Below are 18,420 nucleotides of genomic sequence, written 5' to 3'. Positions count from 1 at the left end.
GAGGTCTGGCACTACCACATACATAACAGTTTGACCTGTTATTGGAATGTGCATTATATCTCATCCATTCCAGCCATAGGTTTGTATCTGTATACCCTGTTTCTAGCGCTATGGTATCTTCAAACGTGGGATCTGCTATGGCCATCATATCACCAAGGGTTTGAATGTGGGGCTTTAGAGGATTAACAAGGCTTTGTCTAGAGGTGAGGCTTTTCCATTCTGAGGAGTTCCACATATCTTTTAACTGGAATTTTCCTCGATTACTTCCAATACCTCCTCTTAAAAAGGTACTGAGAATATAAATACCTTGATCTCCAGGACTGGGGTTTTCAATATTTAAGGTAAATTTCATGGAGTGCCCAGTTTGCCCTGTACGGGTATATGTACCTGGCTTTGTTAGGGTCATTCTAGTCAAGAGAGACTTCCCATTCTTATCCTTTTTATCTAATGCATTCTGTGGTTTATAATCCCAATCTGTCCTAGTGTTCCATCCAACTGAGCCCCAATAATCACAATTGTTACCCCTCTTTGAGCAATATATTGCTCATATTATCAGTCAACATTCTCCCAGGACAGAGAAATTTCCACATTATGGCATTCCCAAGCAATCATGTGGTCTACAAGAAACAGAAACTCAGCAGAAAAAAAAAAAACTTAATACTTTTACAGACAGATATATAGAAAATGGATGTTTAAGACAAAATGGAACTTGGGCTTATAGCAAATATATTATTGCACAACCAGGACCTTTCGTCCTATATCTTTTAACCATTTCCCTATTCCAAAGGTCCAGTCAAAACCAGTCATATCCTCACGCAGTTCCTCAAAACATGGGAATCCATCCTTGGCACACTCAACATATATCAAAAACACACATAGTACATCCATCCCTGGGTCAGCTAAAGCTTCCTCTCTCTCTGGCTAACTCTACAAAAATAAAAATAATTCAATAGTTCAGCATAGTTAAGAAAAATAGAATAAGTCTTTGACAGAGTATAAAGAAATCAGTTTAGACACCAGACATTTTGTTCCATAAAAATGGCTAAGGGTAGCAATATGGCTGACAACAAGACAATGTCAGCTTCCACATAGTTCTTCTTTTGTTTGCTGGATTTTCACCACAATGCTCGGTGCAACACCACAATGGTTGAAAGGGTTATTACAGAACCAGCGGTATTAGACAGCACTGCACCTTCAGGACTTTCCAGGTTCTTGCGTGCAAAGTTTATGTCCTCATAAATAAGTATCTCAGTTTCTTCGGCCTGCATGCATAATGACCAAACAGATGCAATTGCAAAATACTTATTGCATGGTCAGCCAGAGAGATTGGTGTGTAGTCCCAGAAATCAGGTGGCACAAACACTCCAGGACGGTCTCTACAATCATACAAACACAAGGATCAATACAACATTAATTAATTAATTACCTATGTTAAAACTTAAATTAGAGATTAAGGTTAAACCCTTAATTTGTGTAACATGTACTTCTCTTATATTTGCTTATATTTTATGCAATCTGTCTTCTATGAAGTTTTACATAATATCCCTTTGGAATGCCTTTGTACGGATGAGAGAAGCACTCACTCTTATAGAAATGCTTGTTAGGATGAATATTAACACACTAACATATACATATGGGGATAATTCACAATAAAACGTTGTTCCTAAACTTGAACCTTGATTTGATACTCAAAATTAATTACTTTAATAATCTCGAATAATTCAATACTCTTGGATTAACACCTAAAACTATATAAAATATTAAAAACATGAACCATCTGTGTATTAGGCTGGGGTTGTTGGATGTCGGTATAGGTTGGAAGCTGTGGTTGGTATTGAGGAATCTGTGGGGGTGGGTTTGGGCACTAATTTTTCCAGTGACCACAACACAGAGCCTCTCTGAGCTGATAGAACTACTCCAACTCCAACTACTCTTGGCCAAACTCTAGTATTCAACAGCTATTACAACAGTTGTTTGCTAGGTTATTTGGCTGGCATTCTTATCAGTATCACTAGACTGAGACAAACTGATTCAAATATAATTTAAAACAACACAGCAACATATAAATTAAACCACTTTCCAGTTAAGCTGCACACTTCACACATTATCACAGTCACCATTTACACAGAATAAACAGTTAACAGCTGTATTCAGAACACATTATTGTAAGGTATACCAATTTTAGTTTGTATTAGATTTATTTTAGGGATTCTTATGTATACATGTTTTTTTCTTAATTAACTGCATTACTTTAATCTACTATAGTATTGTATATAAAGAAAGGATCAATTTATATAGCGTGCTCATAACTCAAATATTTGTATGAAACTTCCATTAACTAATCTGAGATGATACTGCATCAACTTAAATCTTCTAGAAATTGAGCAAACATCTGGGCCAGATTACACAGACATGGTTTCACCAGAATCTTTCACAACTCTCAGAGACTTAAAAAATGTATACTATACCATGTTGAAAGGCATGGCAAACCTTAGACCGGTCAGTCTCCAAGAGCCTTAGTAACACAGGTAGAAACATTTGCCCATGATCTCTGATCCAGGCTATATACCACAATTTTAAATAACACATATAATGTGAGACATAGAAAACACAAAACATATGCAGTAGGCATCTGTAGCAATAAAAAGGTTAGCTTACAGCACAAAATAAAGCATGTGTTGGACCGCTGACAATGTAAATGTTGCTCTCTTATTTACAAACAAAAATCATATTTACAGTATGGATCCTTTGCAACAAACACACAGGGCAGAGAAGATGTGCTGATTGTTCTTCTATACAATTAATCCCATATGGGGAATTAACTTTCAAATACTAATGAAGTGACTTTTTGTCTCAGTATAAAAATACTGAGCTTATCATGCAAACAATCCAACACATCCCACTCTCATAGAAAGTGTAGTGAGCTTATGGTATTAAAGTAACAATTATACCAGGCACACAGATCCCATGTAAAATAGCTTACAATAAAACAGAGTAATACGCTTATACTTCTATGTGACATAAAGAATAAAGCATCCTTACAGTCAGCACTAATGATTATAAACCTTATCTAAGCATGAAATACATATGAACAAGAAAAGTTAACTACTTCATATTCTTACATGGTTATTTCCCATTCCTAGGTCAAATCTTTCAAACACTTATTCACACTCACAACCACCACCAGACTTAACTAATGACAATTAGAGGGTGGACAAGGTGAATCTATTTGACTGTGTACACTTTTTCTTTTATCCTAGTATATTCATTTATATACTAAATCCTTCGTCTATCCACTTATAGACACCTTAGGCTATTACTGTCTCTTACTAGACCTATCTAGTTCACTTACTAGAAATATAGTCTATTACTGTCTAGTTCTCTTACTAGACCTATCTAGTTCACTTACTAGAAATATATATATATCCTGTCTAGTTCCCTTACTAGACTATTTAACGGGACCTTACGTAAACTGAGTCACATGAAACACAATACTAAATAACCTTTCCTAAAATGATGTAGGCTTACAAAACCATGGGGATCATAGATTCAGGGCGTCACGATAGACACAAGGATAGTGATGTCGCGAACATAACATTTTCCGTTTGCGAATGGCGAACGCAAACTTCCTCAAATGTTCGCGAACGGGCGAACCCGGTGAACCGCCATAGACTTCAATAGGCAGGCGAATTTTAAAACCCACAGGGACTCTTTCTGGCCACAATAGTGATGGAAAAGTTGTTTCAAGGGGATTAACACCTGGACTGTGGCATGTCGGAGGGGGATCCATGGCAAAACTCCCATGGAAAATTACATAGTTGATGCAGAGTCTGGTTTTAATCCATAAAGGGCATAAATCACCTAACATTCCTAAATTGTTTGGAATAATGTGCTTTAAAACATCAGGTATGATTTTGTATCGATCAGGTAGTGTAAGGGTTACGCCCACTTCACAGACCAAACTCCCTGTTTAACGCACCGCAAACAACCGCAAACAGTCCATTTGCACAACCGCAAACTCCCCATTTGCACAAGGTTGGATACCAAGCTAGCCATGTCCCGTTCCTTGTCCTCACTGATGTCATTGAAGGTCTCTTCCTCCACCCAGCCACATACAACACCAAGGGACCCCGAAAGGTGACAACTAGCCCCCTGTATTTTTTTTTTTAATGTACACTACTGTTACACCAGATATGAGTTGCACTGGTGTGACACTGTGCCCTGGCAGGCCCTGAAACGCACACGTGTGAAGGAAACTGACTGCTATTATATTACAGTCAAAAAAGTTTTTTTTTTTTTTTAAATGCAAGCTATTCTGCCCCCAAAATGTTCGTGTGTGGGGGTGCTGGAATGACGTGGGCCAATGGGAGCCTGAATCAACTTTTCATCTTCTACATCAGAACACTACTCCTAAGATAGGGTTGTATCCATGTTGTATCCATGTCTTGGGTCTTTCATTTAGAATAGGGGCAGCTTCGGTCTCCTTCAACACTGACACTCCAGTGCATATTATTAAAAGATTGGGCAGATGGAAATCCTCAGTCTACAACCGATATATTCCTCATCCCGAGAAAGAAATGAGGAAAGCTTTTAAAAGTTTGGCTTTGTAAATTTGATGCAATTTCTAAATACCTTTTCACCCTCTTTGCATGAACCCGATTTACATACAGGGAGTGCAGAATTATTAGGCAAGTTGTATTTTTGAGGATTAATTTTATTATTAATTATTATTATTAACAACCATGTTCTCAATGAACCCAAAAAACTCATTAATATCAAAGCTGAATATTTTTGGAAGTAGTTTTTAGTTTGTTTTTAGTTATAGCTATTTTAGGGGGATATCTGTGTGTGCAGGTGACTATTACTGTGCATAATTATTAGGCAACTTAACAAAAAACAAATATATACCCATTTCAATTATTTATTTTTACCAGTGAAACCAATATAACATCTCAACATTCACAAATATACATTTCTGACATTCAAAAACATAACAAAAACAAATCAGTGACCAATATAGCCACCTTTCTTTGCAAGGACACTCAAAAGCCTGCAATCCATGGATTCTGTCAGTGTTTTGATCTGTTCACCATCAACATTGCGTGCAGCAGCAACCACAGCCTCCCAGACACTGTTCAGAGAGGTGTACTGTTTTCCCTCCTTGTAAATCTCACATTTGATGATGGACCACAGGTTCTCAATGGGGTTCAGATCAGGTGAACAAGGAGGCCATGTCATTAGATTTTCTTTTTTTATACCCTTTCTTGCCAACCACGCTGTGGAGTACTTGGACGCGTATGATGGAGCATTGTCCTGCATGAAAATCATGTTTTTCTTGAAGGATGCAGACTTCTTCCTGTACCACTGCTTGAAGAAGGTGTCTTCCAGAAACTGGCAGTAGGACTGGGAGTTGAGCTTGACTCCATCCTCAACCCGAAAAGGCCCCACAAGCTCATCTTTGATGATACCAGCCCAAACCAGTACTCCACCTCCACCTTGCTGGCGTCTGAGTCGGACTGGAGCTCTCTGCCCTTTACCACTCCATCCATCTGGCCCATCAAGACTCACTCTCATTTCATCAGTCCATAAAACCTTAGAAAAATCAGTCTTGAGATATTTCTTGGCCCAGTCTTGACGTTTCAGCTTGTGTGTCTTGTTCAGTGGTGGTCGTCTTTCAGCCTTTCTTACCTTGGCCATGTCTCTGAGTATTGCACACCTTGTGCTTTTGGGCACTCCAGTGATGTTGCAGCTCTGAAATATGGCCAAACTGGTGGCAAGTGGCATCTTGGCAGCTGCACGCTTGACTTTTCTCAGTTCATGGGCAGTTGTTTTGCACCTTGGTTTCTCCACACGCTTCTTGCGACCCTGTTGACTATTTTGAATGAAACGCTTGATTGTTCGATGATCACACTTCAGAAGCTTTGCAATTTTAAGAGTGCTGCATCCCTCTGCAAGATATCTCACTATTTTTGACTTTTCTGAGCCTGTCAAGTCCTTCTTTTGACCCATTTTGCCAAAGGAAAGGAAGTTGCCTAATAATTATGCACACCTGATATAGGGTGTTGATGTCATTAGACCACACCCCTTCTCATTACAGAGATGCACATCACCTAATATGCTTAATTGGTAGTAGGCTTTCGAGCCTATACAGCTTGGAGTAAGACAACATGCATAAAGAGGATGATGTGGTCAAAATACTAATTTGCCTAATAATTCTGCACTCACTGTATATTACTAATATGTTTCTGAACATATATATTATATTATTCAACATGGCCAAGATATCATGCTGCCTAGGTCCACCAATAAATGACTATGGGGATAATGTATAATAAACACAGGTTACTGGCTATGGGGGGGATAATGTATAATGAACACAGGTTACTGGCTATAGGGGGGATAATGTATAATAAACACAGGTTACTGGTTGTGGCGGATAATGTATAATAAACACACGTTACTGGCTATGGGGGAGATACTGTATAATAAGCACAGGTTACTGGCTATGGGGGGATAATGTATAATAAACACAGGTTACTGGCTATGGGAGGATAATGTGTAATAAACACAGGTTACTGGCTATGGGAGGATAATGTATAATAAACACAGGTTACTGGCTATACGAGGATAATGTATAATAAACACAGGTTACTGGCTATGGGGGATAATGTATAATAAACACAGGTTACTGGCTATGGGAGGGATAATGTATAATAAACACAGGTCACTGGCTATGGGAGGGATAATGTATAATAAACACAGGTTACTGGCTATGGGAGGTATAATGTATAATAAACACAGGTTACTGGCTATGGAGGATAATGTATAATAAACACAAACACAAAAAAAAAAGAATGCAGCTTCAGAATTAATCTAAATTGTATGCTGTATAGGAGGTGGGAGGGTCTGGGAGGGAGGGTCTGCTGCTGATTGGCTGGAATGTGTCTGCTGACTGTGAGGTACAGGGTCAAAGTTTACTCAATGATGACGAATAGGGGCGGACCGAACATCGCATATGTTCGCCGTCCATGGCGAACGCGAACAAGCTATGTTCGCCAGGAACTATTCGCAAGCGAACTGTTCGGGACATCACTACACAAGGAATTATTGCTCACCGCAATGGCTTGGCTACAATCCCACTTACTGACAACAAGCTGAAAGGTAAATCTGCTAGTCTAGTGACTCGATCCCTCTCTGTCCACGGTTCTCCAACCCTCGATTGTCAGCTGAATATTAAGGGAAGAATTATGGAAGCGTAATAACGAGACAAACACACAATTTGCTTTCCAAAAGTCTTCTAATTATGTATTCAAGATGTTCTATATTTATACAGTACTTGTCACGAATATTGGTTACAAAAGGTTATAAAAAGGTTACAAAAAGGTTACACGAGATACATAAAAGAGGAAGTAGTTTCTGCTGTTACGTTCAATATTCAATAATCTATTCTTACAAAATATCACATGTACATTGTGGTTAAGCGCATCATTTTACATAGAAACTGTTATAGATTGTGACTTCCTTTCAGTTATGTTTTGTAAGCGGTTCTGCAAAAGAGCTTGCTACTACATTTACAAAATAATTCAACTTTTACAATACTGACAGATTAATTGTTTAAATTCCTTCAATATGCACAGTGCCTATTTTTCCACATGGGCACGCTGGGCCCCACCACTATGCTTATGTGCCCAGGCCGACAGAAGAGATCCTTTTATCTCCCCTGCCGGCACACAGACAGTGCACCCTGCTTTCTTGCTGTGGGCCTTCTTGTGCCAGTGGGGAGATCAAAGATCTTCTTCACTGATTCAAAGGACCTACGTTAGGGGAGTGAGAGGGCAGGAAGGACCTGGGAGGAAAATAGTTCCTCCAGGGAAGCCACCATTCTGCACCCACTAGGTATGGTAACCCAAGGATGGCGAAAAATACAATTTCTATATGCATGTGACAATTTGCATGTGTATCTGTGTTTCAGTGTGGCTGTGTTTATCTGTGTCTGTGTGTCAGGGTGCATGTGTGTATGTGTCTCTGTGTGTTTTGCAGTGTATGTGTATATGTGCATACATTTGAGCATTCAAATGTCATCACTGCATACAAATACACTCCTGCATTCAAACACCAACACTACACCCAAACACACATCTGCCATCAAATAACAACAGCACCCACAAACATATCCCAAAATTCAAATGCCAACATGCCCCTGTATTGAAACGCCCAAATTACATACAAATACACACCTACATTCGTGCACATTCTCAATACACTAGCATTCAAACACACAGATACTGCTCACAAATACACCATGCAAGGATGGGCAAATGGTAGATCCCTAGCTGGCAAAGCACTCTGGAAATAGTACAATAGCTGAGGGTCTACCTTTTTGGCCACTCAGTATTAAACATTTCTTATTGATTTAATTGCAAAATGTACATTTTAGGACATTACAAATTATTTTTAAAACTTAATGAAACTTAATGAACCTGTGCAAACAAAATATAATATATAAAAATAAATAACCATGACTTGAAGATATGCACACTTTTATAACATTCCATTCATGTTGCCTGTACATATTTTCTGGTAATTCTACCAAATTAAGTAGTATGTATTCTTTGTTACAGCTTGCATAGTGCTGTCATGCTCAATGACAACTGTCAGTGGTGAAAACAATTTAAATTATTGGCAAAGCTCATTGCCTTACTAAGAAATTACTTTATGCTATATTAATTATGCAAGCTTCTAGTTAATCCCATTTGCATTTTTATTTTATATTCTGCAGATAAGACGAGAAATGTAAAAATAATTTGTAAAGAAAGTCTAATGCTTCAGTGCATTGCATGTACATTTAAAGAGAAAGCAAGAGAAAGCAAAAAAAAAAACAACAATATTTTTTATTATTTCTCTGTATCCTTCATAAAGGATTAAAATTAAAGAAAGGACATGTTTACTTAGCTAAAACGTCAAAGTATTCAATAGTAAGTATAACACTAGTGCTATTTGTATACAACCCATTAATTTGACACACTATAAAAAAACTAAAATGCAAGACCCTATGGATAAAAGGGATCTGATTATTGTTCCTATTCATTGACTTTTGTGAGTGTGAATCATACATAAAAATCTTACCATAAATACTTAAGAAGTTTTAAATCTCTAAAAGCATTAGACCACTGCCCATTCCAAAATTCAATAATCCTTTCCTTAACTCATTAATAAAACCAAATTACAAAAAGTGAAGTCAAGTCAAAGCATTGCGAAGTGATGGCGATCTACGCAATAAATGCACTCATGGTCTATATCAATCAGCTAACTGAATCACAATTTAAACATCTTCATTACAAGTCGACTGATCATCATCAGCAAAAAGTTAATTACACATTATAGAATGTCGTAGTGGTGTTGTTTTTGGTTGTTAGTGCATGAAGCTTCAAGAGGGAAGGTGTCTTTGACCTTGTATTTTACATCTATGTAAGTAATTGTTGGTCCATACATACTTAATCTCATCCCTCATCCCACACAAATGTATATCAATAATAGAATGCTATTGCTAATGAATGAATCAGCTAAGCAAAGGTGGTAAAAATGGAAGCTCTTTAACTGCTGTACAAAACCTTAGTTAGATCAAGTTGACTACTGCCAAAAAGACTTCATATTTCCACCAGAGAGAGAGAAGAACCTTAGAGAATCTACACAGTTGGATAGTACAAACTACACAGTTGGATAGTACAACCTTAGAGAAAATAATTTCTAATCATTATAATCGTGACAGCGTGCTGTATTGTTCATTGTTTCAGAGGTGCCTTAGTGCCATCCGTCTGTAAATAGTAAAACCATTTAACAATGGTTTGATTTATTACCTGCAGTATGCTGGGTACTGCCTCCACTACCTCAGCCACAGAGCCAGAAGCTAAAGTTAAAAAGACACCTTCTCGGAAAACAGAGGAAATGTGGGGAAATTATTAAAATGTTACAAAATTAAATATTAAGATAAAAATAAAGCAAGTTAACAAAAACAAGTAAAAGTGCAAGAAAATGGGGGGGCGGAGCCAGCCACTGAACGAAGCAGTCGCACATGTCAGGAGCTCCCGAGAGAGATTTGAATTTTTGCAGCCTAATTGCTACTAAAACGCCTTTGACCCCTTGCAAACTATAATATCACTATGGGGAAGAAATCCAAAATTCGCAGGATTGAAACGACTCCCACCTCCCAAGATATCGGGACCCTGCTCCGCGTTACAACTTCGCAGAGGCCTGCTAAGATGGCGCCCGTGCGGGCAGACTCGGACCTCGCCTCGGAAGACAGTGATCACGACGACTCCAGCTACTATGCTGATCGAGGGGAGCCCAGTAAAAGTCCACCCCTCCGTGAATACGATCCGAAGCCTGTGAGGGTGAGCAAAGCTGCCCAACCAGACCACGCTCCCGCCAGTAAAGCAGATATTCAAAACATGATGGCAGAGTTGAAGGCCTACTTCTCAGCCGATATAGCTCTGGTGCGAGAAGATATGGGAGGCATAACAGCGCGCTTGCGGGCGCTAGAGGAGGCTGATGCTGCCACGACAAGCAAACAAGGGGCTCTGCAAGCTGAGATGGAAAACCTGAAGCAAACCAACCATGCAATGGAAGGACGGCTTGCTGTGCTGGAGGATGCTAGGAGGCAACGTAACATGCGGGTCCGTGGCATCCCCGAGAACATAGGGGAGGACGAAATACCTCATTACCTCCGCAGAATGTGGAGCTCTATGCTTCCACTGGCTAAAGCCAAGACCATACATCTGGACTACCAGTACCGAGCCCCGAAATCACCTAAAGCTCCAGCTGGGGTTCCAAGGGATTTACTGCTGTGTTTTCAATCGCTCCACTGCAAGCAACTTATCTCAGCCACGACAAGAACTGCATCCACTTACCATTTTGAAGGCTCGGACCTGGCCTTCTTCGCAGACCTTTCTAGGTCCACAATGACCTGGAGGCACTCGCTACAACCAGTGACTAAGCTGTTAAGGGAGAAGGATGTCAGGTATCGCTGGGGACCGGGTCGCAAACTGACCATATTGCACGCGGAGAAGAGAATGCAGTTAACACACATATCGGAAGCTGGCCGCATCTTCAGAGAACTGGACCTACCAGCACCAGACCTCACCCAGAGATCGGTGGCAACAGCCTTAAGGGCGTCCTCCGCTCCAGCATGGGACGTTAATAATATCCAGCCCTTCTACCCCAAGCCGAATCGGGTGGCGTGGACGCAGATGTCTTCAGGCACCTGAACATTGCAAGGCGCGACAAAGAATGGTCGCTGTACACCTGGGACTTTTTCCTGTTGCTTAGTCTATAACAGCAATTTAAAATTTAGCTACTACACTTTATGTCAGGTTTGATTTCTGCTTTATTAATACCAATTTATTTTTTTTATGTTCCTGGCTGAACTAAGATAGTTGATGCGGCCTTACCCCTATTGGAAGCTGTGACACACACCCGCACAGCTATCCATTAAGCCATAGCATTATTGTTAAAGTTTCGTCTTCTAAATGTGTTTCTTAACTTACGTTCCTGCAGCTGAGCATTGACGGGAAATGTTAAATACTAGGCTGTTTATTACTGCAAAAATCGGCACTCTCTCGAGAATCCAAGACCCCCCAGCAAGCAATGATTGTAGATCACCAGTTAACGCTGATATATATTAATAAGTGCAAGTAGCCTTCACCAAGCTTAGCCAGACGAGATCTTCCTTGTATAGTATAAGCACAAAGTTCTAAATGTGTCTGCCATTATTCCTGCATGCACTTCAAAAATGTAGCTCAATATGCTGTATATCTCTGTATAACTATACTTACGCTACAATAAAAAATATAAATAAAAAAAAAAAGTGCAAGAAAATAAAAACCTAAAAAATATAATTCAGTAATTCCAGGTCGGCATGATGATTAAGTATATACCCCACTTCGGCATTGTTGATCTCAGTTGCTGTTTCGTCACACATGAGATGGAGAGAGAGTGAGACTGATGGGACTATGGTGGATGTAGACCCGTGAAAATAGTGGTATTAAAGAGAAAGGTAAGAAAGAGTGGAATTAAATAAAAGAAACGAGAGAAGGTCATCAAAATACATTTGCAAAGATTAACACCAAGCCAATAAAATTGGAAATATTTATTAAACCACCAAATGGAAGGCTGTCTGGTCCTTAACAGTGAGTTTATTGCTATTTCAATTTCTTTTTCAATTTTGTCATGGCTCCCTAGAGGTAGATGGAATAGGAATTTTGCAGTGTGCCCAAGGAAGCAAGCAAGATATGAATTTCTTAATGCCTCTTCTTGAATGCTGATGGCGTAGTAATTGTGTCCAGGGACTTCAGAGGATAAATACAGTCTTTAGTTACCAGAATACAGATACCCAGTGTATTGTTGTCCTTCCTTTATCTTTTTTTTATTTATTAAAAATTACAAATATATGTGGGGATTAGGCACGAACTATAATGAAAGTGAGAAACAACTGAAAAAAAAATCAGTAGTAGAGCATGCATAATATACTTAGGAATCCACAGAAAAATTGTAGATTATGCTAGCTTTAGTGTACCTATAATCTTAATTTTATTAATGACAGGAGGCGAGTATTTGCTTAAGTCTCTCTTTACTAGAACTCCACAGCAGCACAGAAAAAACAACCAATCAGAAAAAAGTTAGATACTATAAAACTCCCCTCCCCATGCATCATTTCCTCTTTCAAGCTGCGACAAAAACAGAATAAAAGGCAGAGAACATCATGGGGAAGAAACGAAGTCCTAGACACGATGAATATAATGACGTCCACCATCCGAGAGTAACCGTCAAACTAGATAGTGTTGATGGACTGTAAGCTGAAACGAGAGAAAAACAGAATCGAACAGGTTGATTATCCAATGAAATGTACTCTGAATAAACATGTAGGTACCCAATGTATCAACCAAATATGTAGATATCCCAACTCTACCTATGAAAATAAACATAGATATAAGAACAGGCGACAGGTAGCGCACAGGTAGAGACAACAAACAAAGTTGCATACGTACCTGATTAAACCAATTTTTTAACATAAAACAAGGGTGGGAAAAGAATGGGTGGGAAATACTCGCCTCCTGTCATTAATAAAATTAAGATTATACGTACACTAAAGCTAGCATAATCTACAATTTTATAACATGACAGGAGGCTTCGTATTTGCTGTTTTAAAGCTCAGTCCACAAATCCAACGCTGTTTGTTTCGCCGGTACCTATACTCGGGGTTACCCGAGCAATCCCAAATGGACTTTCCAACTGCGATAGATGACAATGCAGCGACCGATGGGAGTGCCAGTTGATGAAGTATCCCCCCCCAAAAAAACGGAAAAACATCCTCTGCTGATAGATCCAATGTACATGGGGTTGCGACCTGTTACCTACCAGCTGGTCCATTGATCTTGGAAACTGAACCTATTAGCCATTTCCAAGCAGTCATAAAATTTCGAAGGTCATTTGCGGACTTAGAGTCGCGATAAGACACTGCCGCCATGTCTCAACTCTTGATGTATAAGGTCGCTCCACCAATCGTGCCAGGGTCACCTGGCAATGTGGCCGAGCAGGCAGACCTTCAATCTCAAGTAATGCGTCTAAGACCACCACCCAATCGCAATAGAACCGAGTAGGACCTGTCAATTCCTCCTGGCCTACTCGGTAAGATGTCCCCTCCGAGAATAAATATAATGCAGGCAAGAGAGCGATCAAACTAGCCGTATCCCAAGTAATTACACAGGTCACTTGGAATATTGTAATCTTCGGAAGCAGAAGCTGCAAGGCTCCAAACGGGACGTCCATTCAGGGATCCGAACTGAACTTGTGTGGAGGAACGGTGGTCGAACTATTCTGGGAGTAGCGAATCCAAGGAATAATCAAAGTGATGGGCAGAACCAAACCGGAGTGCAGATTCCTAACCAGGTATGTCCTCGTCTAAGAGTGAAAGGTTCTCTGAGTAGGAGTCGGGGAACACCAGGTACTCCCATAAAGTCTTGCCGGTCTCCATGACGGTAGTTGAAAAGTAGGTTAGTGCAAATCCAGAACCGAACGGCTCCCATGAGGGATAAATAGAGTATAGGTGGAGGACCCCCAACTCCGAACCCCGATCACCAGGTATGCCTTCCGGGGAGATGTGGTAATCCTGTCATCTCATCCCAAGATCGTAATGGCCGGAGTACTCAATACCACCGGGGCTACCGGTCTTGCCATGTGATCCATGTAAACGATTTACCTTCCGACCAGGTAGAAGGCCTTCCTTAATCTTGTTACTCGAGCAGGGCAGTGCCCATTCACTCTATGAAGGTCTCCGTGTCTCCTGTGACCTAAATATGGGAGAAACTGTCTGCGCAGTTTTCCGCAATGGTCTGGATATCCAAAAACAGAAAGCAATCCTCTGTTTATATGGTGCAGAATATACCAAAACCTGCACTCACGTAATACCTGAGGACCATCCGTTAGCTATATCATCACCAGGAGTGTGTGCCAATAAGTGGGAGACTCCCCCCGTTATACCTCAGTGAGAATGTCTCGCGTGGGTTAGAGCGGTCTGGATCCAGTAGATCCATAACAGGAGATAGAATAGAGGGATCCAGTCTAAAATGTATAGCATGTAACACTAGGCAGTCCTCTATAACGAAATCAGTAGTATGGACGTCAGATCCAATTGAATGCAGGAGGGACGTCCCTCTATGTAGTCATCGATGTCTCGCACAGGTACAAGCCTGTTTGATGAGCAAATGGCCGGCCCCGTAGAGTGTCGAGTGTATGAGAGAGTCGAGATGATGGAGGGTCGCACCCTCCTGTGTTCCAAACTAGAGTCCCAAGAGACTCAGGGTGACCAATTGCAGGGTACACCAGATATCAATATCCGTATAAGGCTGGTGGCAATCTATGGCAAGAAACAACAATGAAAAAGAAAACTACCAACTGACCACCCGGATCCCGTGCGCGCGCGCGGGGTCCAGGACGACCGTTGGTAGCCCGAGGAAAGCTGGAGATGTTCTCCGCAATCCACAAGCGCCCGGGAGGTCGGGGGAGGTCAAGTCAGGCCTCTCGACGACCCGAGCGAAAGGAAAAAGAAGTCACGAAAACGAAAAAATAACGTAGACAAGAGAAGGATACATAAATTCTAGATCAGATAGAAGGCAAATAGCAGGCTGGAAGGCAAGACAGGTAAGCCCCACTGAACAGAGCCAGGAGCTAACCTAACGTGGGAAAAAAACTACCGATACCTCGAAGGATACCGGGAGGCAGATACGGAGGTAGATGTAAAAGACAAGGAAAAACACTGCGTTCTTCTTAGGTGACCGAGCACCGATCCTCGCCTGTGCGAAGTTTTCCCTGGGGATGTATGACCGGGGTCCTTATAAAGAACCTTGCCCTGCAGGTATGAGGTTTAGGGCCTACACCCTACCCACCATATTCAGATGGCCGTATACTGGTGTCCTCTTGGATAGTATGGCAATGGTGGCTGTCTGGACACCTGCCTATTTCCATGTCACTGGTGGGCATCGGCATTTCCTCAGTGATATTCCCCCCAGGCCTGTGGCCTGGAAGGGGTTCGGCACCAATAGGGCAGGCCCGTCAGAAGGGCACAGATGGGCACAGACATAGCAGGCCGTCTTAATATGGAACCGACATAGCAGGCCGTCTCAATGGGCACAGACCTAGCAGGCCGTTCTTATAGGCACAGACATAGCAGGCCAATCTTATGGGCACAGACATAGCAGGCCAATCTTATGGGCACAGACACAGCAGGCCAATCTTATGGGCACAGACACAGCAGGCCAATCTTATGGTCACAGACACAGCAGGCCAATTTTATGGGCACAGACATAGCAGGCCGATCTTATGGGCACAGGCATAGCAGGCCGATCTTATGGGCACAGGCATAGCAGGCCGATCTTATGGTCACAAGCATAGCAGGCCGTTCTTATGGGCACAGACATAGCAGGCCGTTCTTATGGGCACAGACATAGCAGGCCGGTCTTATGGGCACAGACATAGCAGGCCGATCTTATGGGCACAGACATAGCAGGCCATTCTTATGGGCACAGGCATAGCAGGCCGTTCTTATGGGCACAGGCATAGCAGGCCGTTCTCATGGGCACAGACATAGCCGGCCGTTCTTATGGGCACAGACATAGCAGGCCAATCCTGGGTTGTGCATTATTGTTATATTATGATAACATGTTATTCAAATAGCGCCCTCCGATTCCGTAGCGCGTTACAATGGGTATGGAGTGAGCAATGGGGACCTCCAAGGTTCAGTAGAGGTCCCTAAAAATAGCAGATCCTCAGAGCATCCTGTGACATAGGACCTCTAGACGTCAACCCATAGGCAGCGTAACGCCGTATGAATAACCTGAACCGGGACTCGCAGTCCCTAAATGCCCAGCAGGCAAATAGCGGTATTCCATGCGTATTTGGTATAAGCGGAAAGTCGTTCCAGTGACTACTATGTCCATGAATGTAAGATACACTGAGCAATGCTCTCCTTAAACTGCGAATTGGTATGCCCATGTTCACACAGATCTGTTGGAAATTTCTTATCATATTATAGATTACCCTCGTCATACCACCTGAAGGGTATTGAAACCATGGGCACGTCCAGGAGTAGGGCTAACGATAGCCAACTCAATGAATTCCCCCAGGAATCTGGTAAAAATTTATGGTATCAGCATAGACTGGTCTCCCTTACCAGTTTGCGTAGAGCCAGGTCTGTAAGCGAGAAATATATGCCATGGGCAGAGAAATCATACCAGAGTAGTCTCACAGAGACTTCCAGCTGGGCAGAAAAAATATATACTGAGACGGAGATGAATCCTAGAGCTAACTGGCACTGTAAACACCCTGTACAGAGTCTGTGTAACTGAGTTCATATATATATCTGTAACTCACAATAACCTGTGACGTATCCCATCAGGCACTCACAGAAACCTGTTGATATACACTGACAGTAAAACTCACAGCGATCCATGACAAACACTGTCAGCAAAACTCACATCAATCTGCGATATACACAATCAACGGAGACACTCAGCAATCCGCGCTATACACCGACAACAAACCCACAGTAAACCGTGATACACACTGTCGGTAAAACTCACAGAATCTGTGATGTACACTGTCAGCAGAGCAAACCAATATGTGATATCCACTGTCAGTAAAACGAATATGTGATCTACACTGTCAGTAAACTAATATGTGATATACACCGTCAGTAAACTAATATGTGATATATACTGCCAGTAAAACTAACATGTGACATACACTGACAGCAAAGCAAAGCTAATATGTGAGCTCCACTGTCAGAAAAACTAAAATGTGATATACACTGTCAGTAAAACTAGTGTGATATACACTGTCGGCAAAACTAATGTGATATACACCGTCAGAAAACTAAAATGTGATATACACTGTCAGTACAAACTAATATGTGATGTACACTGTCAGTAAAACTAATGTGATATACACTGACAGCAAAACTAATATGTGATAAACACTGTCAGAAAAACTATGTGATATATGCTGTCAGAAAAAACTAATATGTGGTTGTCAGAGAAAAACAGAGCAAGACAGAATACTAGCCAATAAAAACTCACAGTTTACTATATATCTGAAGAAGTGAAAAATGCCATAAGACACCCAGTAATCTGTGAGATACATGCTGCAAATATATAGTACATAGGAGGAAGGGCAGGATGCCGCACAGAGCCTTCCGTTCCACTCAAAACTGAAGGCAATCCGCCGGGGAAAAAACAGGGCAATGATAGCCGCGATCCGACCACCGTGGGCGGAGGAGAGGCCGCGGGTAGGTGCACACTCCTCCACCTGGTCGGCCGCCTGCGGCTCTGTGAAGAAGTTGAGCGCGGCGGTCGGCCATGTGGTGGACGGGGCGGCCACGTGTGTGAGTGGAACGGCCGGCGGGTACTCGTGTCCGACCGCGAGCACCTCGGTTGCTGGAATGGAACTAGGGGAACGGGGAAATCAGGAGGCAGCCAGAGGCTAGTCTCCTGAAACCCCTATACCGCGCAGGCAGCCCGTGGAAAATGGCGGGCAAAGAGAGTGGGCAGTGAAGGGAGGGAGGGAAGACATGGCGAAGCAGAGAAACCCCCAAGAACTCCCCTAAAACTACCACATGAAAGGGAAGGAATCCCTAAGACGACAGGGGAAGCAGAAGCAAGGGAAGAAGAAATATATATAAGCAGACAATGACACAAAAAAATAACATAATATATAGAAGTACAGAACACATGGTACTAAATAAAGGTACAGATAACAAATAAGTAAATATACTAAGAAATCAAAAATAATTCCTAATAAATCATAAAACAACCCAAAACCACCCACTATAAGCAGGAGGCAGTGGTACTCTGACCTGTTCTGATGCGGAGC

The sequence above is a fragment of the Pelobates fuscus genome, chromosome 4 (assembly GCF_036172605.1).
Source record: "Pelobates fuscus isolate aPelFus1 chromosome 4, aPelFus1.pri, whole genome shotgun sequence".
Classification (NCBI taxonomy): Eukaryota; Metazoa; Chordata; class Amphibia; order Anura; family Pelobatidae; genus Pelobates; species Pelobates fuscus.
This window is presented reverse-complemented; position numbering follows the sequence as displayed.